We start from the raw sequence: 19,577 nt of genomic DNA on the forward strand, positions 1-19,577 counted from the left end.
GACCAGGGACACATTAAGGAATGACACATGTACAGTAGGTTGCCTCAAAAAGCTATCTTTACATCTATACTAAAAAGTAAGCTTCTGTCTAAAACACACAAAGTAAATCTATTTGTGATCTGTGCGCTTTAGACTTCATTTGGTCCTAAATACCTGCTGTCTTGGAGTCTGCCATTCATTTTATGTCTCTTGTATGCCTTCAAAAGACATAAAAAGCCACTGAGTTACATTTTCTCCAAAAATTATCTTAAAGCCCTTAAAAGGTCTATGTTGCAGCCTAACTGTACTCCTAGTACTGTCCTGAGAATGGAAGGAAAAAGAGGTTGCTTTGTCTTCCAAATTGATTTGACCCAACTACTAATAACGCTCATTCATCTATAACAATTTTGTCTTTCTTAGGGAGCTTTCATCCTCCTCTTATTTTATCCTCACCAAGGATTCAACTTCCTAAGCCAAATTGTTCTCTACATTGCCAGCTGGCTCCTTGAATTTCTGGCTTTGACTTCTCAGTATGCTACGACATATTGGTCAGGGAAGTTAGACAGGAACTTCCTAAGGCCATATTTCTGTACCAAACAATGGCAATGCTCATGCTCCTATAATTTAGTCTTTTTACATATTAGCAGAGTAATAACTTTTCCTCATCAAGGGAGTCCTGACTGGACATAATTTATCAGAGGATCAGTCTGATTAGAAAACACAAGTAAGTCTGTAATGATTTTTGGAAATGAATCTGCTATAACAAATGCAGCTTGTCAATTCCCCAATTCTTCTCAGCTTTTTGAAGAAAATGGTATCATGGACCTTCACTTGACATTGGTGTGAACGAAAACATCATGTATCACATTCTCAGGAAACAGGTTGCCATAACATCTTGCAGCATGCTTGGATGTTCTGGATATCATAAGGCCAACCAGAAGGTCAGAAACTGAAAATTGTTTTGTAAAATAGTTTGAGTGAATGTCTTAAGGTTATAAAGGTAAAATGCCATCGTGTTTTGTATATTTCAACCTTTAGATGTAGAACTATAATGGAAACAAAAGTGGAGATGGCACTTGAAGTATGATTTTCATTTGCAGTGGTATATTTTAAGGACTCCTTGGAAAAGCTTTAAAAATGACACATATTTGATAATCTTTCAAATGCATGAAAGATTTCCAAAATGTTCTTTAGTCTCATAATTAGTAACTAACTGCTTTTGTTGTGATGCATACGTTCTGGAAGGTCATATCTTCATTTTGATTTATCTCCTTGTATTTTTAAATTTCTTCTTTGATTTCCTCATTAACCCCATTATCATCCAGGATTGCATTGTTCAGGATCTGAGTTTGAGAAGTTTTACTAGCTTTCTTTTTAATTTCTGGTTTAATGTAGTTGTGATCAAATAAGATACTTAATATTATTTCAAACTTCAAGAATTTATTGACACTTGTTTTGTGACCCAATATGTGATCTATCCTAGAGAATGTTTTATGTGCACTTGAGAAAAATGAGTGCTGAGGTGTGAGGGGAAATAACGCTCTATAAATGTCTTAATAGGCTTATCTGATCTAATTCCTCCTTTAAAGCTATTGTTTCATTGTTGACTTTCTATCTTGTTGATTGGTCCATTGATGAAATTGGAATGTTGAAGTCCCTTAATATTACTGTTCCTTTTTTTTTTTTTTGCCAGTGTTTGTCTTTACATTTGCTAATAGCTGCCTTATATATTGTGATGGTTTTTGTTTGTTGCATAGGCATATATATATTGATAAGTGTTATTTGTCCTGATGTTATGTACCCTTATAATCTCCACTCCATCTCTAGTTTCCTTTTTTTGTGGAAGTTTGTTTTATCTAAAATAAGTATGGCTGCCCCTGCCTTTCTTCATGTCCCATTTACATGTAAGATTGTTTACAAACCATTCCCTTTAAGCTTGTGTTTGTCTTTAGATTTCTGAAGGTTCTCCTACTGGCAGTATAAATTTGGGTTTTGTTTTCTGGTCCAATCAGCCACTCTTAGTCTTTTGACTGGTGAGTTAAATCCATTTGCATATATGGGTGTTATTGGTATTGGAAGATATGCTAGTGCTATTCTATCTTTAGAGTCTATTCTATCTGATTATTTCCTTATTTACTTTCCTGTGGCTTTTCTTTGCTTTGATTTAGGTAGGAATGTTCCTTTCAACATTTCTTGTAGGGTAGGAATAGGATCTGCAAACTCCTTCAGTTTCTATTTGTGTGAGAAGAACTTTCTTTCTCTCATATTTAGAAGAGATTTGTGCAGGATATAGTATTTCTGGTTGATGGTTTTTATTCTTTTACTATTTTGAAAACATCATTCCATTCTCTCCCTGACTTTCCTCATGAAAATCAAATGTAAATCTGATGATCATATTAACACAGGTAGAGAAGGCAATTGACAAGATTCAGCACCCATTCATGATAAAAACTCTTAGTAAAATGGAGTTAGAAGGAACATAGCTCAATATTGTAAGTGATATATGGTAAATCCAGAGCTAGCATCAAACACAATGGTTACTAACTGTGAAAAACTAAAAAAATTTCCTTTAAGATCAGGTATACAACAGAATGTCAACATTTACCACTGCTATTCAAAGTAGATTTGGAAGTCCTAGCTAGAGTGATTAGCAAGAAAAAGACATAAAAGAAAATCAAAATGGGAAAAAAAGAAGTTAAACTATCATTATTTGCAGATGATATAATCATACACATATATATATATATCCACATATATACATGTATATATATACATATATACACACATATATACATGTACACATCTATGCATGTACACATATATACATACACATATATACACATATCATGCACATATATATATACATGATTAGAACAATAAATCAATATTGTAAAGTTACAGGCTACAAAATCAATATACAAAAGTCTGTTGCATTACTATATGAAAAAAATAAACTAAAACAGAGAGATCAAGAAAACATTCCCATTTTACATTATCATCAAAAACTATTAAATACTTAGGAATAAACTCAACTAAGGAGATGAACATCTTATTCTACAATAACTATAGGACATTGCCAAAAATTAGAAGACAAAACAAGAGCATGGAAATATATTCTGTGCTCATGGTTTAGAATAAGAAATAAAATAAAAATGTCCATCTTATTCAAAACAATATATAGATTCAACACAAACACTATCAACATTTAACATTCTTCAAAGGACTAGAAGACACATTTACTGAAATTTGTATGTCATCACAAAAGACCTGGAATAACCAAAAATTTTTGACAAAACAAGAAGAAGAATAGAGGTATCATGCTCCAAGACTTCAAACTAAAATACAAGGCTATAGTAATCAAAACAATATAGTACTGGAATAAAAACAGACCCATGGAATTGAATTGAGAACCCAGGATAAACCCACACCTGTATGAATAGGTAATCTACAACAAAAGAACCAAGAGTATGTGTAATTAAAAGGAAAGGCTATTTGAAAAATGGTGTTGGTAATATTGAAAATTGACATGTAGAAATATGACACTAAACCACATACAAAAATTAACTCAAAATGAATTGAAGACATAAATACAAGGCTAAAACCCATAAAGTACATAGTAGAAAATATATGCAAATTATTCTGCAACATTATACCCTAGTGATGTCTTTAGGGACTGAAAGCCAATGGCAAGAAAAACAAAAGTAAAGACAAACAAATAAGACTATATCAAACTGAAAACCTTCTGCACAGCATGTGAAACTATTGTTAAAATGAAAAGATATCCCACTTATTGAGAGAAAATATTTTCACATTATATGTCTGACATAGGATTAATGTCTTACGAACTACAAAGTACTCATGCAACTCAATAAAAATAAAACAAAGAACCCAATTAAAAAAAAGAGTAGAATTGTTAAACAGACACTTCTCCAAAGAAGACATATAAATGGCCTAGAGGAACATGAAAAAAGTTCAAAATCACTCACTTAATCATTAGGGAAATGCAAATCAAAACCACAGTAAGATACCCCCTCATTCCTGTCAGAATGGCCCATGTATATAGAGAAAGGAAAAGAGAATTCTCCTGTATATTTGTAGAAATGTAGATTGGAAGACAAACAAACAGAAACTATGGAAAACAATATGATGATTTATCTATTAAAAAAACATATACCATATTATTCAGCAATTCCACTCCTTGGTATTTATCTGGAGAATGGCAAAAATATGAAATCCAAGGAATATATGTAATCCTATGATCATTGCAGCACTATTTCTAATAGCCAAGTTATGAAAACAATCAAAGTGCTCAACAACAGATGAGTGACTTAAGAAGATGAAATACATATGGTACAAAAATATTTACAAATATAATGAAAAATAAAATATGCTGAGCAGCATGACTCAACTATTTAACTTATATTTGTAGTGATAGATTTCAAATCACTTAAATGCCATCATGTTTATTATTATATTATATTGTATATATGTTTTATTATTAAAGTCATCCAATAACTTAATCTATACAATATTATAAAATTACCTGAAAGAAATGTTTCTCATATAAAGAAATCCTTGTGGACTGGGGTGGAGCAACATGGCAGCGAGGAGACGCTGCGAGTAAGATCTCCCATTAAAAAAAGTTAATAGGGAGGAAAAGCGGCAGGTCCCAGTGAGAACTGGGACACGGAAGATAAACGGGTGACTCCAGCAAACTACCTGAAGAAGAAAGTGGCCATAAAAGAGGACCAGAAGGGAGGAAAGCGCTGAACCCTGCTCCCCTCCCCCGCCCACAGAGGCGGCACTCTCCGACCGGCAGAGAGGAGGAAAACAACAAACTAAAATGACCATCAAGAATAAACTACGCAGCAAGCGGGACTGTGAGTGGAAAGGAACTATTGCAGCCACCACACCCCGTGAATGGGAGCTGTGGAGAACCCTGCAGGATTCGCCTCGGCGGTGAGCGAACGGCTCCGGGCGCCATTAGAGAAGAACAAAGAGACTCTGGAGGAGACCTGCACATAGCCCGGGGCCGGCTGGTAAGCTTGCACGGAAAAGCGGCACGCTTGGCGTGCTTGAAAAGCAAACGCAGATCGCTATCGCGGCTGCCCAGGTCCCCGCGCCTGCGATCTAGGCTAATGGGGAGATGCGCGGAGGCCCTCACGGGGTGAAAGTCCCTCACTGAGTAAGCAGGAACCAGGCGCCCAGGCATGGGAGCAGGTGCAAAACGCGCCATTCCCGTGCCACTGAACTGGGCTACAGCCCGCGTCCTGGAACTGAGGGCTTTGGAACTGAGACCCGGGGCATGAAATTCAGGGCATGGGTTCTCCACGACGGTGGGGCACAAGGCAGACAGAGCACCCCAAAGCCGTTGAGGTTTACCCTACCATTCTCGCTCTGTCCCCTATCCCACGGGGGTGGGGGGGTTGAAAAACAACCCCCCAAGGACAATAGGAGAGATCTCTGGCACCACCTAGCGACCAGAAAAAGTCACTAACACCCCATAGAATGGAAATTTCTTAAGAAAAGACTTCTTGAAAAGGGCAGAAGGCTTCTGGAGGACCCAGTGGCCAGCTAGGAAGTTAGCCCACGCCAGGCCCCTTCCAACCAGTAGTCTGAGCCCACAGAGGGAACAGGCACCCACGTCCAGGGCAGACTGGGCACGCAGAAGAGTGTGCCTGAGACCGGATGCACAGGGACTGCGTCCCGCTTCGCCATTTTAGAACAGGGACATTTCTTCAGTAAAGACTGCCTAAAACCAGCAGAAAGCTCTCCCAGAAGCCAGAGATGGTTCCTGGAGGAGCCAGAGGGGAGCGGAGAAGTTCACCCAAGATGCCGGCCAGTCCGAGCAATACAGTGTCCCAATGCATATGACAAATTAGAAAACAGACAGTAGGGAATAGAAGAACCACACGCAACCTAACAACTCCTCAGGGAAGAAGCACACCACAAAAAGAAAACCACCCTCCAGATTGCAACGACAGTAACTTGGAAGAACTTCTGAGCCTTCCAGAAGGAGAATTTAAATTTGCCATGATTAAAAAAGTGACAGAAGTCATAAAGGAAAACAATGATCAGAAGAAGGAAATTGAATCCCTAAAGAGGGAAAACAATGGTCAGAAGAATGAAATTGAGTCCCTAAAGAGGGAAGTAAAAGAAATGCAAGAGATCAAAGAATTAATGGAGGAACTAAAGAACTCTGGGGAAAGCAATGAAAGCAGAATAGATGAAATGGAAGAATGAAAAAGTACTCTTGAAGACACAGAAATAAAAAGAACTAAAACAGAAAAGGAAAGAGAAGTACGAAGGAAAAAGAACGAAGAAAGACTTCGGGAACTATCTGACTCCATGAGGAAAGGCAATATAAGAGTTATAGGAATTCCAGAAGGAGAGGAGAGAGATGTAGGAACAGAGAAAATATTCCAGGAGATAATTGAAGAGAACTTCCCAAATGCGAAGAAGGAGCTGAAAGTTGATATACAAGAAGCAAGAAGAACACCAAACTTCCATGACGAAAGGAAAAATACAGCAAGACACATAATAGTAAAGCTCCCAAGAATCCAGGACAAGGAAAAAATAATGAAGCTGACAAGAGGGAAGAAACAGATAACATTCAAAGGAAAACCAATCAGGCTGACATCAGACTTCTCTGAAGAAACACTACGGGCAAGGAGAGAGTGGAGGGACATAGTCAACAGACTCCAAGAAAACAGATGCCAACCAAGAATACTCTATCCCGCAAAGCTCTCCTTCCTCTATGAAGAAAGAATAAGGACCTTCCCAGAAAAAGAGAAACTCCGGAATTTCATTGCGACTAAACCCCCACTACAAAAAATACTACAAGGAATCCTAAAACCAGAACCTCAGAGGGACGAATAACAACGAAAGAAGACCAAAAAAAAAAAAAGTTATTAAAAGAATAAATAAATAAAATCAAAGGAAAGACAAACACAATGGCAAATACAGATGCTAACATACCAATATTAACTCTAAATGTAAATGGACTAAACTCTTCAATAAAAAAAAGAGTTGCAGCCTGGATTAAGAAACAAAACCCAACCTTTTGCTGTCTCCAGGAAACTCATTTAGCTACAAAAGATAAAAATAGGCTCAAAGTCAAAGGATGGAAAACAATCCTACAAGCAAATGGACCAAAAAAGAAAGCAGGAACAGCTATACTTATATCAGATAAAATAGACTTCAAACTCAAAAAAGAGACCCCAATGTTCACTACATTATGATCAAGGGGACAATACTTCAAGAAGAAATAACACTCATTAACATATACTCACCAAACGAAGGAGCACCAAAATATATCAGACAACTGTTGTCCTCTCTGAAAACAGACATCAGAGAAAACACATACGTAGTGGGAGACTTCAACACACCACTATCATCATTGGATAGATCAACAAGACAAAAAATAAGTAAAGAAACTAAAGCTCTAAATAAGGACCTAGAGCATTTGGGCTTAGCAGACATCTATAGAACACTAAACCCCAAAAAAACGGAGTACACATTTTTCTCAAGCGCACATGGGTCATTCTCCAGGATCGATCACATACTGGGGCACAAGACAAACATCAACAGATACACCAAGATTGAAATCATACCAACCATATTTTCTGACCATGAAGGCATCAAACTAGAAATAAACCATAAAAAGAAGGCAAGGAACTATCCTACCTCATGGAGATTAAAAACCACACTACTGGAAGACCACTGGACTAATGAGGAGATCAAAGAAGAAATTAAAAAATTCTTTGAATTTAATGACAAGGAGGACACCAATATCCTAAATGTATGGATGCAGCAAAAGCAGTAATAAGAGGAAAATATATAGCCATAGAAGCTCACATCAAAAAACAAGAAAGAACTCAAAGAAACAACCTAATCTCGAAGCTCAGAGATCTAGAAAAAGAACAACAAAAAAAACCCAAAACCAGTAGAAGAAAAGAAATAATAAAAACCAAAGCAGAAATAAATGAAATTGAAACTAACAAAAACAATCCAAAAGATCAATGAAACCAAGAGCTGGTTCTTTGAAAAAATCAATAAAATAGACAAACCCCTAGCCAGGCTCACAAAGGAAAAAAGGGAGAAAGCACAAATACACAGAATCATAAATGAAAGAGGAGAAATCACAACGGACACAGCAGAAATCAAAAGAATAATCAGTAACTACTATGAACAGTTATATGGAAACAAGTTCAACAATCTAGAGGATATGGACAAATTCCTACAACTCTACAATCACCCAAAGCTAGATAAAGAAGAAATAGAACACCTAAACAGACCAATTACAAGCAGCGAAATAGAAATGGTAATCAAAAACCTTCCCAAAAACAAAAGCCCAGGACCTGATGGATTTACAAATGAATTCTACCAAACATTCAGAGACGAATTAGTGCCTATCCTTCACAAACTCTTCCAAAAAATTGAGAAGGAAGGGACAATACCAAACACGTTCTATGAAGCCAACATTACACTAATACCAAAACCGAACAAGGACAACACAAAAAAGGAAAACTACAGGCCAATCTCCTTAATGAACACTGATGCAAAAATCCTCAGTAAAATTTTAGCTATCAGAATCCAACAATGTATCCATAAGATAATTCACCACGACCAAGTAGGATTCATTCCAGGGACACAAGGATGGTTCAACATCCGAAAATCAATCAACGTTATCCAACACATCAACAAAAAGAAATATAAAAACCATATGATAATATCAATAGATGCTGAGAAAGCTTTCGACAAAGTGCAACACCCATTCATGATAAAAGCCCTTGAAATTCTTGGGATACAAGGAACATACCTCAACATCATAAAGGCCATCTATGACAAGCCAACAGCCAGTATCATTCTCAATGGTGAAAAGCTGAAAGCAATTCCATTAAGATCTGGAACAAGACAAGGATGTCCACTCTCACCACTGCTTTTCAATATAATACTGGAAGTCCTAGCCAGAGCAATAAGACAAGAGAAAGACATCCAAGGAATCCAAATAGGAAAAGAAGAAGTCAAACTATCACTATTTGCAGATGATATGATAATGTACATAGAGAACCCCAAAAACTCCACAGAAAAACTAATTCAACTCATCAATCAGTTCAGTAAAGTGGCAGGATACAAAATCAACACACAAAAGTCAGTAGCCTTCCTATACACAAACAATAAATCTGAAGAAGAAGAAATCAAAAAAAATCCCTTTTTTTATCGAAACAAAAAAAATCAAATATTTGGGAATAAATCTAACAAAAGAGGTAAAGGACCTATACAAAGAAAACTATAAAACACTGTTAAAAGAAATAGAAGAAGACACAAAGAAATGGAAAGACATCCCCTGCTCATGGATTGGAAGAATAAACATTATTAAAATGGCCATCCTTCCAAAAGCAATATACAAATTCAATGCTATTCCAATCAAAATTTCAATGTCATTCTTCAAAGAAATAGAACAATTATTGATGAAATTCATATGGAATCACAAAAAACCCTGAATAGCCAAAGCTCTCCTGAAAAAAAAAAGAAGGGAATGGAGGCATCACACTCCCAGACTTCAAACTATACTACAAAGCCATGATCATCAAAACTGCATGGTATTGGAACAAGAACAGACATACAGACCAATGGAATCGAATAGAAAATCCAGAAATAAACCCACAGATTTATGGTCAACTAATCTTTGACAAAGGAGCAAAGACTATGCATTGGAGCAAAGAAAGTTTGTTCAATAAATGGTGCTGGGAAAACTGGGTCGCTACATGCAAAAGAATGAAGCTTGACCACTACCTCACACCATACACAAAAATCAACTCAAAATGGATTAAAGAACTAGACATAAGACCTGAAACCATAAAATACATAGAAGGAAATATAGGTGAAACACTACGTGATTTGCATATCAAAGACATCTTTACAGACATATCACCCAAAGCAGTGATAGTGAAGGCAAAGATAAACAGCTGGGACTACATCAAATTAAAGAGCTTCTGCACAGCAAAAGAGACAATAACAAAAACAAAGAGAAACCCCACCAACTGGGAGAACATTTTTGCACCCAACACTAATGATAAAGGACTGATCACAAAAATCTGCAAAGAGCTGATGAGACTCAGCAACAACAAAGAAAATAACCCAGTCAAAAAATGGGCAGAAGAGCTAAAAAGAAACTTCTCTGAAGAGGAAATGCAAATGGCCAACAGACATATGAAAAAATGTTCAACATCACTTGTAATCAGGGAAATGCAAATCAAAACTACCATGAGATACCATCTTACACCAGTGAGAATGGCACATACTAAAAAATCTAGCAACAACAAATGTTGGCGAGGTTGTGGAGAAAAAGGAACTCTCCTGCACTGTTGGTGGGAGTGCAAACTGGTCCAACCACTGTGGAGAGCTGTGTGGAGATTTCTGGACCTACTAAACATAGAGCTTCCATATGATCCAGCAATTCCACTCCTAGGTATTTACCCAAAGGACACAGAAACATTAATTCCAAAGAGAACCTGCACCCCTATGTTTATAGCAGCACTATTTACAATAGCTAAGCTTTGGAAACAGCCCAAATGCCCAAAAATAGATGACTGGATCAAGAAGATGTGGTACATATACACCATGGAATATTACTCAGCATTCAAAAAAGATAAACACATGCAATTTGCAGCAACATGGATGGCGCTGGAAGGGATCATGCTCAGCAAAATAAGCCAGAAAGAAAAAGAAAAATACCGGATGGTCTCACTCATAGCAGGAATCTAGAAAACTTAAATAAGGGGCCAGGAAAATGAATAACTATAAGAAAGTGAAAATCAAAATCAACAAAAAACTATGAACCAGAGACATTTTTTGGGGGGTGGGGCTGGAGGGGAGGGATTGGGGTCAGAATGGGGCATTTGCAATTGTATGGGGGAATATAAAAATAAAATTTATTATTAAAAAAATAAAATAAAATGTAAAGACCATATCATTATAAAATAAATAAATAAATAAATAAACAAATAAATAAAAATAAAATGTAAAGACCATAAAAAAAATAAAGAAATCCTTGTGGAGTCAAGATTAATATTAGTGGACCAGTGAGGTGAAGATGACTCATTTTAACATATCAGGTGAATTTTTGAACTACTGTTTTGAAAACAAGAATGCCTTGGAAATTATTACTTACCTAGGGGACCCTCTCAAAAGGAGGTAATGGTTTATACTGCCCTATTATTTAAATTTTATGTCTTTTTCAAAAATGGCAAATGTATAAAGATTTGTGATTATACCTTCTTCCTCACTTCCCTTAAGTGACTATCTCTGAAGAATATTCTGGAGGAAATTATCAGGGACTAAGTGCGCCCTGATGCAAGTAAACTGGATAAATTACTTTGAATTTATAATTTATAATACTCTCTCAAAAACTGTTCTCCAGATTTTTGAATATGACACTTTCACCATAAAGAAAACTTTTTCTCATCTGATATTTCAAGTCTATTATTTCACCTATTAAATTGTCATTTAATTATTAAATGACTCACAGATAAACAAAAGATTAACTAACTTAAGCTTTCTAGTATTTCACTTACCAGATAAATTAAAAAGTTTCAGGTTGGGAAGAGAATAGAAGAAAGTGAGACACCAACATTTCCAGAGGATCCACAATGAACCCCTTTGCAGTGATGGTAGAGGGACACCAAAATATGTTGATCTAGATTGTCTTTTATTTTTCTCTGTAAATTGCTCTCACAGCCCCATTGGACTCACCATGATGGTGAATTGGATCAGCACTCTTGTTAGAAAATTCTTCGTCCAAACAGGGAAATTGAGGACAGTTTGCAAAGAAAATGTAGAATAGTTGGTAGACAACTGGAAGGTTAATAGCAGTAGGGACCCATTACAACCTATAAATTTGAAGCCAAGAAGGCATAATTGTTTGGAGCTCAGAGAAAACAACTATAGGAGAGGTCAACTGACAGGAGAGAGAAGTTCTAATCTTTAGTGGAGGGATGCTGCCAACTTCCTCAGTCTGTCCAGGAAATACTAAGCAGGATGGATAATCTGGCCTCACTTTCCACCCTGCCTTTTATTAGCAAATCCAATTCCAAAAGAAAGAGAATCTGTTGAAACAGACCATAAGTTTAGTATTAATGGTACAAAACAAAATAGACAAGGGGTGGAGAGTAGATCATGAGACATGGAAATTATTCAGTATAACATATTTTTAATGTCTTTTCCTTTTATTAATCCTCAGTAGTAAGACTTCACCAAACACTTAGATAAAGGAAAGTTAGTGCATGGAATGAATAAGAAATAATGTTAAGGGTATAAAATGGTTATATGGTGAATATGGTTAAATATATATCACTCTCTTAAAAGTTGTTAAGAGTGCATCATAAACATTTTCACAAAATTCACACAAAAATATATTACCTGCATTAACTATGTGCGGGAATGGGTATATTAATTATCTTAATCTTGGTAACCATGTGTGTGTGTGAAATTACCACTTGTTTACTTTAAATATATACCATTGTAGTTGATTATTCCTCAATGAAATAAAAAAAAATGGTGAGTCTTGAGACATATGGATTATATTTTTGTTATAATTCATCCTAAAGTTTAAAATTGGATAATATGAAAGTGTGAAAGTTACCCCAAAATGCCAATTTCTATAAATAAGTTTTTGAAATTAATGTGTCATTACCTTATTTTGGATGTGGTTATTCACAATACAAACTATTATACTTAATATTTCCGAGGGTGGGGTGGGGAGAAAGTTGAGGACTCTATATTTTTACATTTTACTATGCAATACAGGGGAAAGTGATAAAATAAATGACAGGGTGCCACCACTTGAAAACAAATCAACTATTTTTAGTTTATCATATCTTTTTTTAAAAGATTTTATTTATTTATACAAGCACTGGGATACAGGCCAGAGGTGCGGGAGGGTAAAAGAATTCACCAGAGACAGAGCAGGGAGCAGAACAGGCAGAAGGACCAATGCATACTGCTGAGTGGAGCAGAGGACAAGGTAGGGGAGGTCTGCCACACCATGTGGGAATCTCCTGGCTGGCTGGGAATCAAATGGGCACTCAGAAGCTGCGGACAGCTTCACAGCGCTGTGCTCAACCCGCTGCGCCACCAGGGAGGCCCTGTTTATCATATCTTTGATGGTTAGTCATACTTAAGACTTTCTGGCCATGCTTCTCATTGTGTTTAGAAAACAGGGAAGAAAAGGCAAAATGAAAAAATAAGCAAAAAGATTGGCAACTTTCTGAAATTCACTCTATTTATCGGTGTATATATGTATCAGGATTTAATATTTGGACATTTGAAATGTAGAAAGTAGCTATATTCAGCACATTGCTAAGAATTATTCACTGAAAAGTCAGATGCTGGGTAATACTTTTCTGCAGTGTAATAATAGAGCATTTTCAACATTAGTGCAGTGTAATTTCATCAGGATCCCTGATGTATCTGGATCCCTGTTTTTGGAAAGGAACCACATGATTTGATAGTATCATGTGGTTGCTCTAATTTTGAGGTAGAGATATTAATTCCTATATCCTTTCCATAGTAAAATGATTTACTCCTTCTCTATATGTTCAACTGAGTTCATGATATTCTTGAGTTTATTCTAACACAATACATATTGTAAAACTACTGCTTTATCTTAAGTTTACTATAACAGAATAACAGTAGTATTCATACTTTCCTGGCAGACAAGATACCATGATTATGAAGGTAGTTTTCCCAGGGCATGCCTTGCCCATTGCACTCTGGGTGTGCTGACCCATGCAATTTCCCCAAAAGTGAGAAAAAAGAATGTATAATTTGTGGTAGTGAGGGACTGCCTGTGTGCCCTTTCGGTAAAAAAAGGGAAAAAACAGAAATAAAAGTGACTCAACTGGCCTTTGTGCCAATAATTTGTGACTTGAATAGGTGATTTATTTTAAATGTTTTATAACTTTAATACATAATGGTTTGTTTGTAAATATTAGTAATTTTCCAAAGTAATTTTAAAAGTACATGAATGGAGTAACAACAAAGATAATGTTACTTTTTAAAAAAGTGTATTGATTAATGAACATGGATATCAAGCTACAAAAAGTTCAAATTTCATGTGTCAAATATACACTAATAACCAATCATTATATTTTTTATCTGAAAGTAGATAAGATATATAAACCTTTGGTAGGGAAATGGAATCTGGTCACAATATCAGAGTTGTTTGCATTGGAGCATGTTTGTGAGAATAATTTATTTATCACTTCTTGGGGGTGTCTTGTTTTTCATGTTTGAGAGCTAGAAAATATTAGTTCCCTAGATTTAAAGAATCTGTAACACAAAACAAATTCATTTATATGATACTAAAATAACAAGTTAATATTTATGATAATGGAAAGTACTCCAAAAATGTCTGCGTTTAAAAAATATTTTACTATATATGGATCCTCTAGTGTCCTCACATATGTCCACAATCAAATAATCTTATATTTGAGGCACTTTTCATACACAGTATATGTACAGATGTTGTCAAAATATTACTCATCATGTTTTGTCTATTGACTTGGTTTTTAGTTTATGTGTCCAAAAAATATTAAGCATCATGTGCACACTGTTAAAATTTGGGGGTTTGGGGTACGTATGTGTGTTAGGTTTTTCTCTCATTCAAGTCTGCTGTATTCTAGCTCATGCAGAAGGTATATAGCAGCAGTAGAAAATCATCCTAAGTTACTGATTTTTACATCATCTGTAATATTTACAAAAAGAAATAAAGAAATTTCTGAAATTGTAATAAATTTTGAGACCATGAGGCTGTTAGGAACTGATAAAACTCAAAAGCCTCTGTAAACACATTGTCAATCCCGCTATTGCTCTTTCTGTTTAAATCATTTAGAGAAACAGAAAGATTTGGAAAGTTTATAAGGTATTTCTCAAATATCCAAAACATGAGAAAATTTATTTACTAAAGCCTGCCTTTTCTTTCCCCTCAGTGTAACTGAGTCTTTGAAAAATCTCAGAACAAATTGTATACAAAGGAGGTTGGAATTTGAACCCTTGTATGTCTGCTATTAAAGCCCAGATACTTTCAAAAATTCCTTATTTTAGTCCCCTATACCACTTTGTAATTTCTCAGGAAGCCATTTTACAAGCAAAGTGATATAAATTTTCTTCTTAATTTAGTATATTCATTAAAAAAATACTTATTTAATATTTTGACATTTAACTCATTCAGAAATATTTATAATGCACACACTGTTTCTGAATAATGTGTCACAGCTGTAATTTATTTAAATAAAAAAATATAATCATTATCATCAAAGACTCAGAATTCTAACAACAAAATTTTATTATGTGAATTATCAAAGATCAGCTTAGAAAATCACTAAAACATTTCTTTGTGGAATAGTCACGTGACCTAAGGCAAGAAAAGTTTGAAATGTTGGAAAGCATGGAAATTTTGTCGGGACACTTGATAAAACATAGGATAGATATTGGGAAGTGTAAATATTTGGAACTGCTTGAAAATGTATGAAGAATGGATAATTATATTATTGGCCATAATAAGTATCTTAAACATTCATATTTGAAAGTAGAAATAGGTCTTGTGTTTTACAAAGATCATTTTCTATTGAACTTACATAAAATTGAGGGCTACAAATGCATTTAATTTTACCTTTGATCTCCTTTTGCCTTATGTTCTTTAGTTTTTAAAGATGTAAAGTAAGGTCATGTGCATGTCAGATATAGTCACATTTGCATTCTAATAATATCCAGACTGAGAAAGCCTAGCTTCTATGCTATTATACGGCGATATAACAAATGTGTATTTACTTCCTTCATAACTGTATTTCCTTAATTGTATTCTGAAAAAGCAGTATACATGATGATAAAAGCTAACAAGTTTTATGTACCAAAATGCACTAAAAGTTTTCAGAGTCAACAACTTATGAAAAACAAATTAAGCAAAGTTAACATGTATTTATAACAGATGTAGTTTTAAAGTATTTAACATACTAATTTGGATTGTAGACTTCCATGGGAATATGCTCTGTGCAGCTTTATAAAATATCATTTGAGTATGGGAAATTATTTTGTAAGAAATTTTGATATCAGAAGAGATTTAAATGTACTTTAGTTACATGTTGAAAAAAATTTTCATTGAAATATAGGTCATTATTCTGAAGTTAAGTATATTAATTAAAGTGGTAGTGTTGCATTTCATATAATTTGTACAGTAGTTTATTAAATCACATAAAATGTCACTATCATGACATAACTTCTGATGAGAGCACAGGTGTAATTATTTGGAGATCTTTGGGCAAAGATGGTTAACTTTAACATGATGCCTCAGAAAATCTGAATAATAGTTTGAAATTCCGTAACACTTGTTACAATTGTTGATAACTAGAATCAAATTCAACATAATGGATAGAATATAATTATACAACCTTAACAATTACAACCTAACAATTATACAACCTTAACAAGTATAAAACCTAACAATTACTACAACATTCATTGTAGGTTGTGACTACATTGAGCTTGAGGCATTTGCTTCAGGTGCAAGAATTAACTGGATGTCAAAAAGTAAGTAATCCAGATAAATCATATTTTTAAGTCAATATAAATGCAATATTTAAAAGAAGTTATTCAAAATCAGTGATGAACAAAATAATCAAGTTTTAAATGGAGAATCAATTTTATTGAATTTTCCTTTTGTATTAAGTACAATATGGTTTATCATGCTGCTAGTTATACCCTCACTGTTTATTAGAAATTACCTAAAATAAAATAAAATATTTTAAAAATATATCATAAAATGGGTCTCATGGAAAATATTTAAATATAAAATTTTGTTAGATTCTTCACTAGTGCTGTTTCTTATCCTACTACATTGGAAAATATAAAGTGATGATAAAACTCTAAAATTGTGGAGAAATAATGCCAACTCAACTATTTTCACTGATTTAAAATAAGGTTCCTTTTGTTACAAAGACTCCAAAACTATTTGCATGCCTTCATATATGGAACATGGGAATATGTTTATGGTTTGTAAATGGAATTCTACTTGTTAGCCAAGATCAATCTTTTGTAGTAACAATTAAATATTAGTAAACATTTCCTTTACAGAACATTTGCATTGTTTAGTAGGTAGCTACGGTAAGTGAAAAATTCTTCCAGCAATCAATTTTTAATTTGCCCACTAGGAAAATCCTTTCTGGACAGATTGTGTATTTATTGAGCAGTATAACAGATGTAGAATATATTTTGTCTTGCACTATTTTTTTAATGTTTAATTGTAACTTACAGCCAGAAAGAAGATGTAAAATACAATCAAGTAAGGGAGGGAAAACACGTTCAGAAAAGCAATTTTGATCATAAGCATGTGGTATCTATAGAAACTGTTGTGTTGGAAAGGGTTTGCCATTTCAGTGATCAAGTTAATGAAGGTATCATTAGATCTCTATTTTAACAGCAATTTTACAACATATTACATTTTATGTAGCTGAGCTGTTATATTGCTAATTTAGCTTTTCAGATTATTGGAGTCAGAAATTCTTTTATTTCATAGAGAATAAAAGGAATGCTGAATATTTGAGATAAACAAAATTGCTATTTAGAAACAAAGTACTCTGAGATATTTAGATGAGGGAATTCCCCATGAAGAAGTGCTTGTTCTGCCTCTTCCAGCAAAGGGAAACACAACCCATGTGACACACCAGACCGACTGGGTTATAGTCTAAAAAAATGTATAGGTATTATATTAACTAGAGGAAATGTTCTCCAGTTTCTGGAAGCTGAGGAACAAATAAAATAATATAATATGTCTTAATAGTAAAAGCTGGAAGGAGGATTGGGGGGAGGGGAGAAGATTGTATTTTACATCCGAGAAATTTTATAATCATTACATTTAATAGTTCCCCTATACATAGGAGCAAATCTCTGACACTATCAGTTAACAAATTCTCTTTTCAATTTCTATGCAAAAATTTCCACAGTCTGTTATTCTGTTATTCATTATCTAGATTGCCACTCAGAGAAGGACTCCCTTTGCTACTGGCTATTTTGAAGGTAGTGGTTCTTGAGGGCCTGAGCTCTGATTTACCTCTCATTCTCCCATTTTTCCCACCCTCCTCTCTATATTAGGATGAGTTAAAAAAAAAAAAAAGCAAAACATAATTTCATTATCGCTTTATTCCGTAGTTTTGTTTGTATGTTCTGTGACCAAACACAAAGAATGATTTTTCTATAATGCTAAATCTTTCCCTAACTTTAAACCTAGCTCCATTATACCAATCATAATCATTTTCTAGAGAATATTTCTAGGTGAATTGTAGTTGGATATACCTCTTAAATCTGAAGGTGTTGCGTTACCCATCTAATAAGTTACCTGTTGTTATCACTGACAACAACATAAAAAAGAAGTCTTGGTACAAATACCAAGTAGTGTTTTCCCATCTTTGTCTCATTTCAAAAGGCCACTGTAATCCTTTAGAGAACTAGTCTTTGTTGTATATATTTCATCTCCATTGGGTGCCTCTCTGAAAGAAGGCATATTCAGTGATAGTAATCAAGCTAAAGCATTTATATGAGCAAATTACATGATCTGTATTCTGTAATCCAGGCTACATGTGAATGTGAAATGATGAATGAACAAAATAATGTTTCAAATTTAAAAGATCCATGGGATGATATGTCCCATATCAGAATTTTTCCCTCTCATTACTGTTTGTTCATGCTGTGGTTATTTGGTTTCTCCTTTTCTCTGTAACATCCTCTTACTCCCTCTTGGTTTATTCTATTATCCCTTAATATGATGGCAAATTTAGTAGTTGTATGAGATAAAACATAATACCTCTTTCCTCTACAAAGTCAATCAACTTTTAATTTAACCCCAAGTGGTCTTCAGAAAACTTTATGTGAGATATCTACCACAAAGAACCTTGTGATTTTCTAGAGGTGTGAATTATTATTTTCACGATATATGATATCCACTGCTGTACAAAGGAAAAGTCTGTTCTCCATTCATTTACAATTCAAAAGAAACTTCATAGCACTCTAAATGAGAGACATTGTCATGTTTCTATTTATTTTGGGACAAATGTATAATTATAAAAAAAATGAGGACTGAAAACTTATGTATGAGGAAGTGTAAGTATTGATGCAGCATTTTACTATGTCAGGCAATGCACTAGGTTATGAAATGTAAATTTAATTAGGTCACCCTCCAACAACTCATTTTTTTTTTTCAGTGAAAGACACGCAGTTGTGTTGGTTAGGGTTTAAATGGAAATAAATGTCATTATCCATTATCGAAAGGGTAAATGATGAATTGAGTGAAGGGACTTTTAAAAATAATGAGCATAAACAATAAAAATAAACAGTATATCGAAATATAATTATAGTACAATTATTATACAAAAGTATAACAAGTTGGCCCTTAAAAAAAAAATGACCAGGAGGGAGAACAGGTAAGTGCTATAAACACTAGGAAACAACTAACACCATATACATGGATAAGCAGAGTGGAGAGTGGATTTGGTGGGGACAAGGGAAAAGACCCAGAAAACTAGAGAACTGTCTAGTAAGTACAA

General features: G+C 34.5%; 1 protein-coding gene, 1 long non-coding RNA gene and 1 other non-coding gene across 5 annotated transcripts in view; 2 read left to right on the forward strand and 1 right to left on the reverse strand.

The window, feature by feature from the left end:
- KYNU (kynureninase) overlaps positions 1–19,577 on the forward strand; it is a 714,170-nt gene that overhangs the window by 174,253 nt on the left and 520,340 nt on the right. Inside the window, exon 7 of the mRNA XM_037521827.2 lies at positions 16,507–16,569. The gene's annotated coding sequence lies outside the window, so the exon portion shown is untranslated. The remainder of the gene's footprint in view (positions 1–16,506; positions 16,570–19,577) is intronic.
- Positions 1–19,577, reverse strand: part of LOC129146628 (uncharacterized) — a 55,272-nt gene that overhangs the window by 34,897 nt on the left and 798 nt on the right. The window lies entirely within an intron of this gene.
- On the forward strand, positions 13,683–13,842 carry LOC119256474 (U1 spliceosomal RNA). The gene has a single exon (XR_005127803.1). It is a non-coding gene; the product is annotated as a U1 spliceosomal RNA (small nuclear RNA).

This window comes from Talpa occidentalis, unplaced genomic scaffold, assembly GCF_014898055.3.
Source record: "Talpa occidentalis isolate TD23 unplaced genomic scaffold, MPIMG_talOcc4v2.1 talOcc4.3, whole genome shotgun sequence".
NCBI classification, from domain to species: Eukaryota; Metazoa; Chordata; class Mammalia; order Eulipotyphla; family Talpidae; genus Talpa; species Talpa occidentalis.